Below are 12,552 nucleotides of genomic sequence, written 5' to 3'. Positions count from 1 at the left end.
AATAAAAATAATGCATATATCACACATTGAGATATTGTATATAAGGTACCTGGTATGTGATAACATGCTGGTGTGTGGCAACATGCTTAACGAATGCTACTTTCTTTTCCCAGTACAAACCATATTTCTTCTTAATTTGAGACCCCTTAATTCTTAACTTATGGAGAAATAATTCCACATATTTAACATAATAAAGAAAATCACATGCCTCAGCTTACATGAATAAAATTACTAACGCAAAAGTATTTTTGCCATTGGTAGAAGGGGAAGTTACTGAGCTTTTGGAACTGTATTGTGAAAAAAACAAAATCAACATGTTTTGCCATGTTGAATGATTTGAGGCTTGACAGAATGTTGTTGCATGAATACAAGAGCTGGCTGACAAAAGATTTTGAAAATTAAGTAAAAAGACTTGATTCATGTTCCGTATCTACCACATATCCTGTTTGCAAACTAAGAAAGAATACTTTATGGATGAATTAAGAAGTACAGAGCATTTTTGATCATAGGCAAGAGATTAGAAAAAAATCCTTGTCCATTGTTTAGACTAGGTTCTGATTTCTCATCCCATTGTTTTCATAGTCACCCAAAGGGCTTGGATCTAGCAAGATGTTCTGATAAACGTTAGATTGAACCACAAGCTCAAAACATATCTAAGCAGCCCTCAGGAACATTTTTCAAAGGGAAAATCATGGTTGGATCAATGGGCAATGATTGTAAGTAGAAACGCACAGCATCCCAAATGATCACACAGCAATCAGTCCCCTGAGGTTGATTAAAACCTCTGTCAGAGCTGGATCAAAGGACAGAAGAGGTTATAAGCAAAATTGGACCTTGGCCCTTCCAGAAAGGAGTCTGCCCTAAGGCTCTTCTTCCATCCTTCTCAACTGAGTGGAATTTCCCTAATCCACAGGTGTAAGTAACCAACCTGCCGTGAGTTTTCCCTCACAGTGTTGCAGAAAGCATGCCACCCTAAAATTTGGCTATGCTAAGAAGAATTAGAAACAGCAACTTATGTTTTTAACATTTGATTTTTATCAAAATTATATAGGAGCAGAATTTTGAAAGTCATGAAGCACTAAGTAGGTTATACTAAAGAAGTTCCCTCTCATCCCCAGAAATATGAACCTCATTCTCCAAAGGCAACTACTTGCAAATACTATTTCTTATAGAATACATCTCTGTGTTTAAGTAATTTTAGATTTAGCTTTACAATTATTTTACTGAGAATTTGACTCACTGCTGGGCCATGTTATATACTATCATTTTATTTCCTTTCAATGAGTGGGTTTTTTTTGTTTTGTTTAAGTTGTATTCCACTTCATTTGAAGAATTCACTTTTTGCTACGTCATTTATTATTCAGCGTATCAACAGAAATAAAATTGCCAGGTAATTCTTTGTTTCCATTTTATGCTGGGTACCTTCTTCCTAGTCATTTTGAATCTCCTTTGGGATGAACTGTTTTGCTAGAATACACATTGATCTGAATCCCAGAGTCATAGCTACATTATTATTATTATTCCTTTGTTTTGAAAATTTTCATCATTATAGACTGATTTGTCTTTAAAAATTATTTTAAAATCAAGGATTGGAAGATGAGTGGGAGGAAGCAAGAGAGCAAGGAAAGGGAGAGGGCTCTCACCCGCTGGTTCACTTCCTAATGCCTGTCAACATGCCAGAAATGGGCTGGGCCAAACTGAATCCAGGAGTCAGAAATTACCCAAATTTCTCGTGGCAGGAATCAAACTATTTGAGCTGTCACTTGCTGCCTCCCTGGTATCAGGAATAAAGCTGATCTCAAACCTAGAATTCAAACTCAATCACTCTAATATGGGACGTGGAAAGTCAAGTAGTGTCGTAGCTGCTATAATAAATCCACCTGTTAAGGTCTAATGAAGATAAATTTCAGAGGCACCCAGCACAATGGCTAAATGGATAAATACTCACCTTGCAAATGATAGAATCCTATGTGGGTGCCCTGCCCCAGCTGCTCCACTTCCCATCTAACTCCCTGTATATAGCCTGGGAAAGCAGTAGAGGATAGCCCAAAGCTTTAGAATCTTGCATCCATTTGAGACATCCGGAGGAAGCTCCTGGCTCCTTGCTCCAAATTGACTCAGTTCCGGCCATTGCAGCCATTTGGGGCCATTTGGGGCCATCTGCAGCCATCAGATAAAGGATCTTTCTCTGCCCCTCCTTCACTCTGTAAACTGTCTTTCCAATAAAAATGAAATATATCTTTAAGGAAAATAAAGAATTTCAGAGCACCCCTGGAAAAAATTGTCAGTTTATATTTTGAGGATATCATAAAGTGGCCCATTAAGCTGATTTATATGTTGCTCATAGTATTGACAATGTGGCAAAATATGAATATCTGGTAGAACAATCTAAAAACTATGACACGCTTCAGATGAGAAACTCAAAGCTGTGAATATTGTCCTTGGAGAAGCCTTTAATTTTTTTTTAAAGATTGATGGAAAATCACATATACAGAGAGGAGGAGAGACAGAGAGGAAGATCTTCCATCTGAGATTCACTCCCCAAGTGAGCAAAATGGCCGATGCTATGCCAATCTGGAGCCAGGATCCAGGAACTTCTTCCAGCGGGTGCAGGGTCCCAAGGCTTTGGGCTGTCCTTGACTGCTTTCCCCCGGCCAGAAGCAGAGAACTGGATGGGAAGCAGGGCCGCCAGGATACGAACCGGTGTCCATATAGGATCCCAGCACGTTCAAGGTGAGGACTTTAGTTGCTAGGCCAATGCACTAGGCCTGAAGCCTTTAAATTTTGCATTTTCTCCTCAAATTCCACAGGTTTCTCCAATAGTGATTGTCAGCTGATCTGGGCAATTCACTATCATTGAACACTATGTGCAAGCCACAAGGAAAAATCAATTCAGTGACCATGAAAGAAAGAAATGAGCTACAGACTCATTGGGAAAGTTTATAAACCCTTCTCTTTGGGGCTTAGTTATTGCTTTTTGTTCCGAAACAGCAGCACTGAAGCACAAAATTTGCCAATAATTGGGGTCAATGTTCAGTCAGATCTCCCATACTCCAAAAAAAGGATCTCAAGCCAACCGGCATGTGGTATGCAGTGTCTTCTGTTAGAATACAACTTCAGCTTCAAATAAGCTTGTGATGCCTGCAACTTTTCCATTAAGGAAAGTTAATGAGTTTCTTTGGACTAAAGTGTTACCGAGGCCATGATTCTCAGCATCTAACCTCAAATACCATGTGTGAAATTAGAGATACTCTTGAAAAGATGCAAAATGTACATTATTCCAATGCTTTTCTTCTCCTGCTTTTCTCTGTAGAAATTAAAGCCCATAGACAAGAAATTGGATCAAAATGTGCAGAGACTAGGTTCCAGTTTCTTACAGAGTGGAACTCAAATAGTCTAGACAATGATTTTGAAATAGATTGGAATTGGCCAGACTGAAGGTCAGGCAGCTAGACCTTTTTACCCAACTTGCTAGGACCTAGGAAGCGACCAAAGGCACAAGGAATCCCGGTTTTCCAAGATATATTGACAAAGAGTCTGAATGTCTGATTCACAGAGGTTGCCTGATTTTCCCCTCAAGTCCAGTGTGCACTTACAGACATGCCATGCGTGTTCCAATTAAACTCACTCTAAGTGTCACTTTCTTTTAAATTAGGCATTGCCTCTAGAACCATTCTGAGAGTTAAAACTGATCAAAAATAACTTGCTGTAAAGCTTTAGTAGTATCGTGAAAATTGGGTTACAAGGACACGAGTGACTCTAGCATCCCCACAGAATCCTGAAACATGTCCCCAAAGTTAATGTGAAAACATCACTAGCAGCCTTTATGGCCCACTTCTCCCTCTGAATCTGCAGTTATCTCCTTCCTTCATTCCAGAACTCCTTGGCATTCACACCTTCCATCACATCTCAACTTTCAATCTCTGCCACCAAAGCACCTGTGCAGTCGCACCTTGCAGCCCTCTGTGGAGGGATGCTTCCCTGGATGAATGTCTTCTTTGACATGAGCTAAAGTTCCACATGCAAATTTTGGTGAGCATTTGTATCCTCTAGGGTACCTGGTAGTACTGTACTCAGAAGATTTGTACCCTGCCTGCTGATTCTTTTTGGGCAGGGCATCTTCTGCGTTAACAATTACCGCACATGTCTATGCATTGCATTCACCTGAGGATGTTTTAGCAACTCTTTAACTCAGACTCCAGCTCCAGAGATTCTAATTCAGTTGGTCTTAAAGAAGACTTGGGTGTTTATATTTTCTAAATGTTACTTTGCCAATTTTAATCTATCACCATTCTTTCCCCTTTTTGAAGAGAAACTCTTCTGATAAGTTTGGCAGAGAAAGAAAATGGTCAATGTCAAGAGAAAAAATTCTGGGTTTTCAGATTGGCCTGGAATTGACAGACATTGGCTAGGTTCCTCTCAGGTGATAATTATTGGGAAAAATACTAGGAAAATATCGTTGCTTCCCGATATTCAGAAGACTCAAATGACATAGGCCTGTGGAAAAATTTGTACACCTCAACTAAAGTATTGTGAAATATAATAACAAAAGAACATTTTATTCTTTATTGCAAACACCATCACAAAGCTGATGTCATCTAGCTATGGAGAAAGAAGTGCAAATGTAAGTCATATATGCCTGGGGAGTTCATTGCATAAATCTCAGGGCTTCTGAAATCATTAGAGAAATCAGAGCAAAGCCAGGTACGGACAACACTCAAGGTCTGCTCTCACATCACATCAACCTTAGGATATGTCCAGAGCCAGGGCTCACTCGAGGCTTAGAGTTAATATCTGCAAGAGCTGGGAACCAAATCATATTCATACTAACATCCAACTCCTAGCTCTCTTAATCTTAAGTCCTTCTCATAGTCATTTCATTGCTACACATTCCAAAATCTTAGTCCAACAGTAATTCAAAAGCCTGAAGTCCTGAGTCTCATCTGAGACTCACACAAACTCACTGTGAAATCACATACAAGCTACATATCTTTGAGACACAAAATGTTGGATAAGATAGAATAGCAGGACAAGAACAGTTACATCTCCACACCAAAATGAGAATAAAGGAAATAAATAGAAAGGATTCTAGCAAGGCAAGCATGAAATCCTAGAGCCACACTCCCAGCATTTGGACCACAGTGTGGTTATGGAAGAGCCCCTTAGGGCTTGAAACTGCTCTGCCTCTATGTCTTGGCTGCTGATAGCCCATGATTTCATTCCCACAGGTAGGAGTCTCTGCATCCACACTAGATGCTATTCTGACTGGGACACTGCAGCAACTCTGAACTCTAATTTCAGCATGACATTGTCCTCATGGAATTTTCTGCAATGACTCCACCTAGACATCCAGTCTCTGCTTGGACCTGTCCTTCACTTATCTGACATTCTTTGAAATTAAGACACACGCCCTCATGTTACCACAGCCAACCACCTGACTACTGAAGCTAAATTCTGACGTCTGTAACTTTCTCAAGCTTGGCCTCGCACACCACCGGATTTTCTCAGTGTGTATCCTATGTTGTCAGTAAGCCTACCTTTCCAGCATCTCCACTGGGTCTTCGCTCCAGCCACTCCACTTCATATTGCAGCATCCAGGCTGAGGCTCCCAGTCCTGCAGCACCATCTTCCAAGCTTTCACTTGAAAGCTCACTGGGAGTCACATTACCTCATCATGCTTACATTCTTCACACTTGTAATGGCAGCTTAATATGAGCACCAGTACCAAGAATGGCCACAGCTGGGGTCACACCATTGCAGCCCTGAATTGCTTCTCCAGCCGAAGGCAGTGAAATGAGTTACAACATTACATCTACTGCCCTCCTTAAAAGGGCCCTGGAGTTTCAAGCAACAATTCTGCCCTTTGAGGCTCCTGGGCCTGTGATGGACCAAAGAAGCCTCAACGATCTCAGAAATCCTTTCTCTTATTGAATACCTATGAGCACCTGAATCTTCTTTTGTCTGCACTAATCTCTTTAGTAAGTGGTCCTCCGTCTTATTTTCCTATCTGGGAAAATAAGCCAAAAAAACCCCCAAAAACAAACAAACAAAAAAAAAGCAAAAACAAAAAAGAAACCAAAAAACCCCCCAAAAAACCAACTTTGTTTTTAATTGCCTTTCCTCTCTTGCCAGGTTATAAATTGTTTCAAACTTTTCTACTCTTTTGCTATAAAACTTATTAACAGCAGTCAATAGTAAATACATCTGCTATAACTTTAACATTTTGTAATTCTCTGGTAAAAACTAGCTCACCTCTTTTGGTTCAGCCTCCTGTAAAATATCACCACATGGGAAAAATAAGTTAGGTTCTCTGCTATAATGTAACAATTAGTTCATTTCACAACAGAATCTCATTACCATCTGAAACTTCTTTAGAGTGATCTTTACCAGCATTCTGGTATTCTGAAGTCTTATCAGAATCACCTGTGCTAATGCTCGTCTTAATGCTTTTCTTGGCAGCATCTTTCAAGCCCTTCTGACGTCTACCAGTTCATCAATACTCCAGCCTGTTTTCCAATAGCAAAGATGCCTGCACTTTTTTATTTATACTTAAAGGTTTACCCATTCAATTATACCAGTTTTCTACAGTTAGACTTTTCATTACTATACATGTAGATTTGAGATGCTACTTAGAAGAGAGGACGGTTTATTTTGGCTCGTTGTTTTGGAGTTCACAAAGACCAGCAGGGCCCCTTTGTTTCAACATCTTATGAGGCTGGAGTGTGTGAAGAAAAAGAACCATGTGACTACTAGGAAGCACAGATTTTAGCTGGGTCCAGTTCAGGCTTTCTTTTCTTTCTTTCTTTTTTTTTTAAAGATTTATTTTATTTTCATTACAAAGTCAGATATACAGAGAGGAGGAGAGACAGAGAGGAAGATCTTCCGTCCAGTGATTCACTCCCCAAGTGAGTGCAATGGCTGGTGCTGAGCCAATCCGAAGCCAGGAGCTTCTTCCAGGTCTCCCACATGAGTGCAGGGTTCCAAGGCTTTGGGCCGTCCTCGACTGCTTTCCCAGGCCAGAGACAGTGAGCTGGATGGGAAGTGGAGCTGCTGGGATTAGAACCAGTGCCCATAAGGGATTGTGGTGTGTTCAAGGCGAGGACTTTAGCTGCTAGGCCATGCCACCGGGCCCCAGTTCAGGGGTTTCTAACAAACTCCATCCTGGCAACTACCTTGTGAGGACAAGTTCCTAATAACCTGCGCTTACTCTTAGACATAGGGCTAATGTTAAGACTGTGAGTTGAGTTGAAAAGCCAAAGTATGTTCAAATAATAACACCTGGAAATGAGATTCCAAAATTGCTAGAGCTGAGATCTGCTGTGTGTCTGGTGGTAAAATAAGGGAAACGTGAAGGTGGTTGGGACAGGAATCAGTGTGTGAGATTTGACCTAGCATTAGGTGAACCCAAGGTGAAGCAAATCAAACGCAGCTTTCTTAGCATAAGTCTTCTCAGAATCTTAGTAATTAATGTTTTAGGTGTTTCCAAAAGGGACACTGTATCTGCTCCCTGCAATCGCTTCACTTGGAGCATGTCTGAAACTCATGTCTCTTAGCAAACATGACTCGTACGTATGTCAGCGTCGAGTGGACTATGTTGGCAGGGAGTGTTGAAATTGGACAGGTGGGATGATTTTATTCTACACATTAATAATATTGATAACCTAAAATTCAGAGATCTTGATCTCTAAAGGATTTTTGAAGGGACTTCTGATGGAAATAAATAGCTGTTTCTGTTAATGGCATGCAATGGGATACACTAAAATGTTCAGGTTTGTCTAGTGTCTCTACCCCTTTTTAAAAATGATTTATTCCAGTTCCCAAAGAAAAGCAGACGCATGTTTCAATGTTTCTAAACATAAAAAAATATAAATGATTGGGGAATTAATTGTATTCATGATTTGAGCTAGTATTAAGGTTAAGAATTACTAATTTTTGAGAGACAGCCTGTGTTCCTAATCTGCTGAAAAAGAATTGATTGATAGTTAATGCGGTCTAGATGAGGATTGCATTTTAGAGGAAGGACTTTAGAAAAACTTATTTAGAAAGGAAATGCATGAAATTGACTATTATGGTTATTTTCCTGCAAAAATATGATTGCAAAGATTACTTGCTGATTAACCTTTACATATTAAACATGCTTGACAGGAATTTGAAAGTCATGAGCCTATTTTATTTATACGGCTTTTAAAAATATTTTTGACCTAATTATGTGGTTGAGTTTTAAGCCACTGAGCAGGAACTGTAGAGGTTAGAGTTGTGTAAAAGGAGAAGTCATGTTTCTTCTATTTCCTAGGACATTGGATGAATACACTTGTGGTTACACATTAGCACTTCCATGCACTGGCTCTAGTGAACCTTGTGAAAACAAACAACAAAATTCAAATGTTTATTGAGTACTTGTACGTTTAAGAGTAGAACTAACTTGCCACAAAATTTCCACACCAGTCCAATAAGGAGGTATTATTACTAAAGAAGTTTTAGTATGTTGCCTTATGTTACATGATTGCTAATGTCAACTCTTTTTGGAACCCACCCTTGACAGAGTCTAAAGTTGAAACTCACATTCAAGGACTATTTTTTTAAACAAATGTATAATCCAGAATCACGAATAAATATAAATATCTCAAAGAACAAACATGGTTATAAATCAGGAATACTGAAATGAATTTACAAATGGTCACAAAATTGCTTCTATAGCAACAGAGGGAAGTTATTAAATCTCCAGTGGATATAATTTGTTTACATATCCACAGGAAGCGCTGTTTTGTTTTTCTATCAATTATCCACAATTTACAGAGTTGTAAGATGGTTCAAAGACATTGAAAGGTTCAGAGTTCATACAGGTAACCATAGGTATGCTTTAAGCAATGTGTGTGTCTGTTGGCTGAAGTGCTGCATTTCAAGAGAATACACTCTACTTTTGTTACAGTTACGTTGTATGTTTCTAAAAACATATTTTATTTTTACCAATATATGTTTTTCAGCGTTCCACACAGAACTTAATATACCTGTGTGATGCTACCTTGATTAACTGATGGCATTTAGAATTTTGCTTTTACTTATAAAGGATAGCTGGTATTTTGATTTCAAAATTGTGTGTATATCATACACTGCCTGACTTCCAAACCAGGATTTCAAAGTAACATTTTTAAAATCCCACTTAGGGCCAAAACTTAAAGCGATAATTTCACTGAATCTTGAACAATTACAACAATACAATGATGGGGTGCAGAAACCATCATGCTAAACCCTGAGACCTTTTAAGTTAAAGAAAATTGAGAAAAATACAGAAGCAGAAAGGTTTTAGATTTAGTCTTGCTCCTCTGTCATTTGGAAACTCTCATATGACAGGTGTCCAACCCAAAACCCAAAAGAAAGTTATTTTACACAGAGGACAACAGAAATCTGAGCACAAAGGTCTTGCTGCATTCATTGCAGTTCTTCATCTCTTCATCATCAGATTGCAGCCTCATTTTATAGTATCATATTTCTGAGACTGTCCATTCCTCATCAAACCTAAGCATACAAATAGACAATTTGGGTTTTCATTTCTGAAGGCCTCTATGCTGTTTTAAACCGTGGCTAAATGAATTTGTTACGTTTTACGTTTATTAATCTGTTTTTGTTTAAGATATTTAACCATGAATCTTGCACTGAGTGACAAAAAGTTGTGACTTTTTCTCCTACAATAACCAGTGGTGCTAATCAAAGACAGTACTAAACTACTGCTTTAGTCCTAGCACAGCTTCTGATTCCAGCTTCCTGCGAAAGCATACCCCGGAAACAGTAATGAGGGCTTAAGTCCTTGACTTCCCATCACTCATGTGGTAGACCCAGATTGAATCCCAGGCTCCTGTTTTCAGCTTGGTTCAGTTCCAATTGCTGTAGAAATCTGAGGAGTGAACCCCTGTTTTTAATGATTTATGTATTTGAAAAAAAATCAGACATAATTCTGAAGAAGAGGGAGAGACATTGAAAGAAAAGAGAAAGAGTTATCTTGCACTGCTGGTTCACTCCCCAGGTGGTCACAAAAGTGAAAGCTGAGTCAAGTAGAGCTGAGCTAGGGGAAAGCCAGGAGCTGGGAGCTTCATTTTGGCTTCACTCACAGGCCCAGCTCTGTGGCATAGTGGAATACATTGCTGTCTGCTACACCAGCATCCCATGTGGCATCAATTCAGTGGTTTTACCTGCCACACCCGAACACTGGCCCCTCTAGCTTTCAAATCACAAATGAAATTGGCAAGAATTGGGATACTAGAATTGTGGCAGAGAATTAAGCTCCTGCTGTGGACACTGGAATTACATTCTGGAGCACTGGTTTTCAGTCCCAGCTGTTCTTCCCAGGGAGCTCTCTGATAATGCAATTGGGAAGCGACAGATATAAGCTCAAGTTCTTCAATTCCTATCTCCCCTGGGCTGTCTGGCTGGAGTTCCTGCTCCCTGACTTTAGTCTAACCCATTTCCAACTGCTGTGGCCATTTGGGAAGTGAGGCAGTATATGGAAGATCTCTCCCTCTCTTTCTGTTTTCCTTCTTTTATTATTTTGAACAAATAAGCAAAAACTCTTAAAATTAAAATAAAAGGAAGTATTCAAGCACTATGGAAATGCCTATTAGATTTATGCCTGTATGAATTCCAACAAAAGTTTATTTGCAAACATAGATGCAAAGTCAAACTTGGCTTGTAAACTGTAATTTGCTAACTCCTGGGTTAGAGTATTTGTGCTGGAATCAGACCGATGAATCCCCCCCCAACTATGTGTGACCCATAGTGAGTTATTAAACATCTCTACTTTGCAGCCGTTAACTCTGTAATGGGGAAAACCTTACAAAATTAGGATTGATGAGTTAGTGATAAGGAAGAAACAGGTACAGTAATCTCAACTATCTGGCATATAGTCAGAGTTCCAGGGACCTGGCCCTTCCCAATCTATTTTCAGCTACAGTCTTTTGAAAGATTGTCATGTTATTGATCTGATTGATTTTCATTGCTGTAAGCCCAGCAGGGATGTTCATTAACTTCATGATCTACACTCATTGATTCATTTCATCACTTCATTTTACTATCACATGTCAATAGACATAGAATTTTTCTGTAAAGGCCATATAGCATCATGATAAGAATGTTTGAAAGTATTTTTAAAGAAATTAAAAATTTATAAAAGTAAAATTTGAAACTGGGAAAGATTAATGCATGAAACTCTAATTCCAGCTCCTAAAGTTGACTAAAACTCTGGGAAGAGTAAATTTGACCAGTACGTTTCTAAGTTTTTAGTAGCCATATACTGTTTTTATTTTGCTTTTTTCCCTTTGCCCCTTTGTTAGTCTCTGACTTCCCACAGCAGCACTCAGATTGGCATTTAGAATTCAATGTAAGTAGATATAAAATCTTTTTGTACCTCATACTGTGAGCTACCTAGTGAAGAATTCATGCTTTTCAAGAACATGTTTGCTTGACTTCCAAATATTTGGCCATAAAACAAGGATAACCACAAATATCTTTCAAACAGTTAATTTTGAGCAGAGTCATGACACTTCCAAACTGGAGCTAGAATTGGAGACCTGCACACTTGTTTTGGTTATCTCGTGCAGTCCCCGCTTCTAGAAGCTGTGGCTGGGGAGCTCCAAAACCTCCATGTGGATTAGTTATCTCTCATTGGAACTGGTTTCTAATCTTCAGCCCCATGTTGAATCAATAATAACTGAGTTCCTGTAAGCACTGAAGAACCATGGCTGGATATTTTAGCTTCTGCAACTTGAGGAAACAAGAAAGTGAGCAAAGGATTGAAAATTGAGGCAAATTGTTATTATAAAACAGAGTGCCTAGTTTAAATTCTGCAGTTCTATAATAATAGTAGTAAAGAATTTTTTGTACTGTGTAATGTTGTATGCTTTTTGAAACATTTCCAAAGAACTTAATGTCTGATCTTCAAAATAAAACCCATTGAGAAGGCAAAAACGATGTTCTTTTCTTGTAAAAGAAAAACAGAATGGGAGGTCAGTTAATGGCAGAAGTGGGAGAGAAACTAGAATTCCTGACTCCGAATTAAGGCTTTTTCCATTAAGACTAATTCCTTAGAACAATTCTGCCACTAGTACCTCAATGAAGGTCACTGTCTAATAAAATGCAGATGGCCTGTGAATCTACCCTGTGTCCATCTGGGATGTACAGAATGAAGGGGAAGCAGTTCCTTTCCTTGGGTGCTTTAAGGAGGAATAGTAAGTTTTATTGCTAAGTCGTTTTCCATAAATAAGCATATTGGGTTCCATTAATAGCATGCCACAGCTACCAAAATCAAGTCATAAAAAATACAGATCATGGGTGCCAAAGTATGAATAAACCTACTGAAACACTTTGGAGGGAAAATTTCCTTATGGACCCTCATGTGCCCAAGATGAGGTGTACTTGGGAACATGTTTATGTAACAGGCATTCAAAGCAGAGTAATCAGCTGGAGGGCAGATTGTGCAACTTGGGTCAATGGATCAAGGACATCCCGGGATTGTCTTGAGCATTAGGCGGGGATTCAAAGCACTCTGGTTCATGGCCAATC

The sequence above is a fragment of the Ochotona curzoniae genome, unplaced genomic scaffold, assembly GCF_017591425.1.
Source record: "Ochotona curzoniae isolate NIBS_2020 unplaced genomic scaffold, NIBS_Ocur_1.0 contig_2692, whole genome shotgun sequence".
Taxonomy (NCBI): domain Eukaryota; kingdom Metazoa; phylum Chordata; class Mammalia; order Lagomorpha; family Ochotonidae; genus Ochotona; species Ochotona curzoniae.
Note: the sequence above shows the minus strand (reverse complement) of the source record.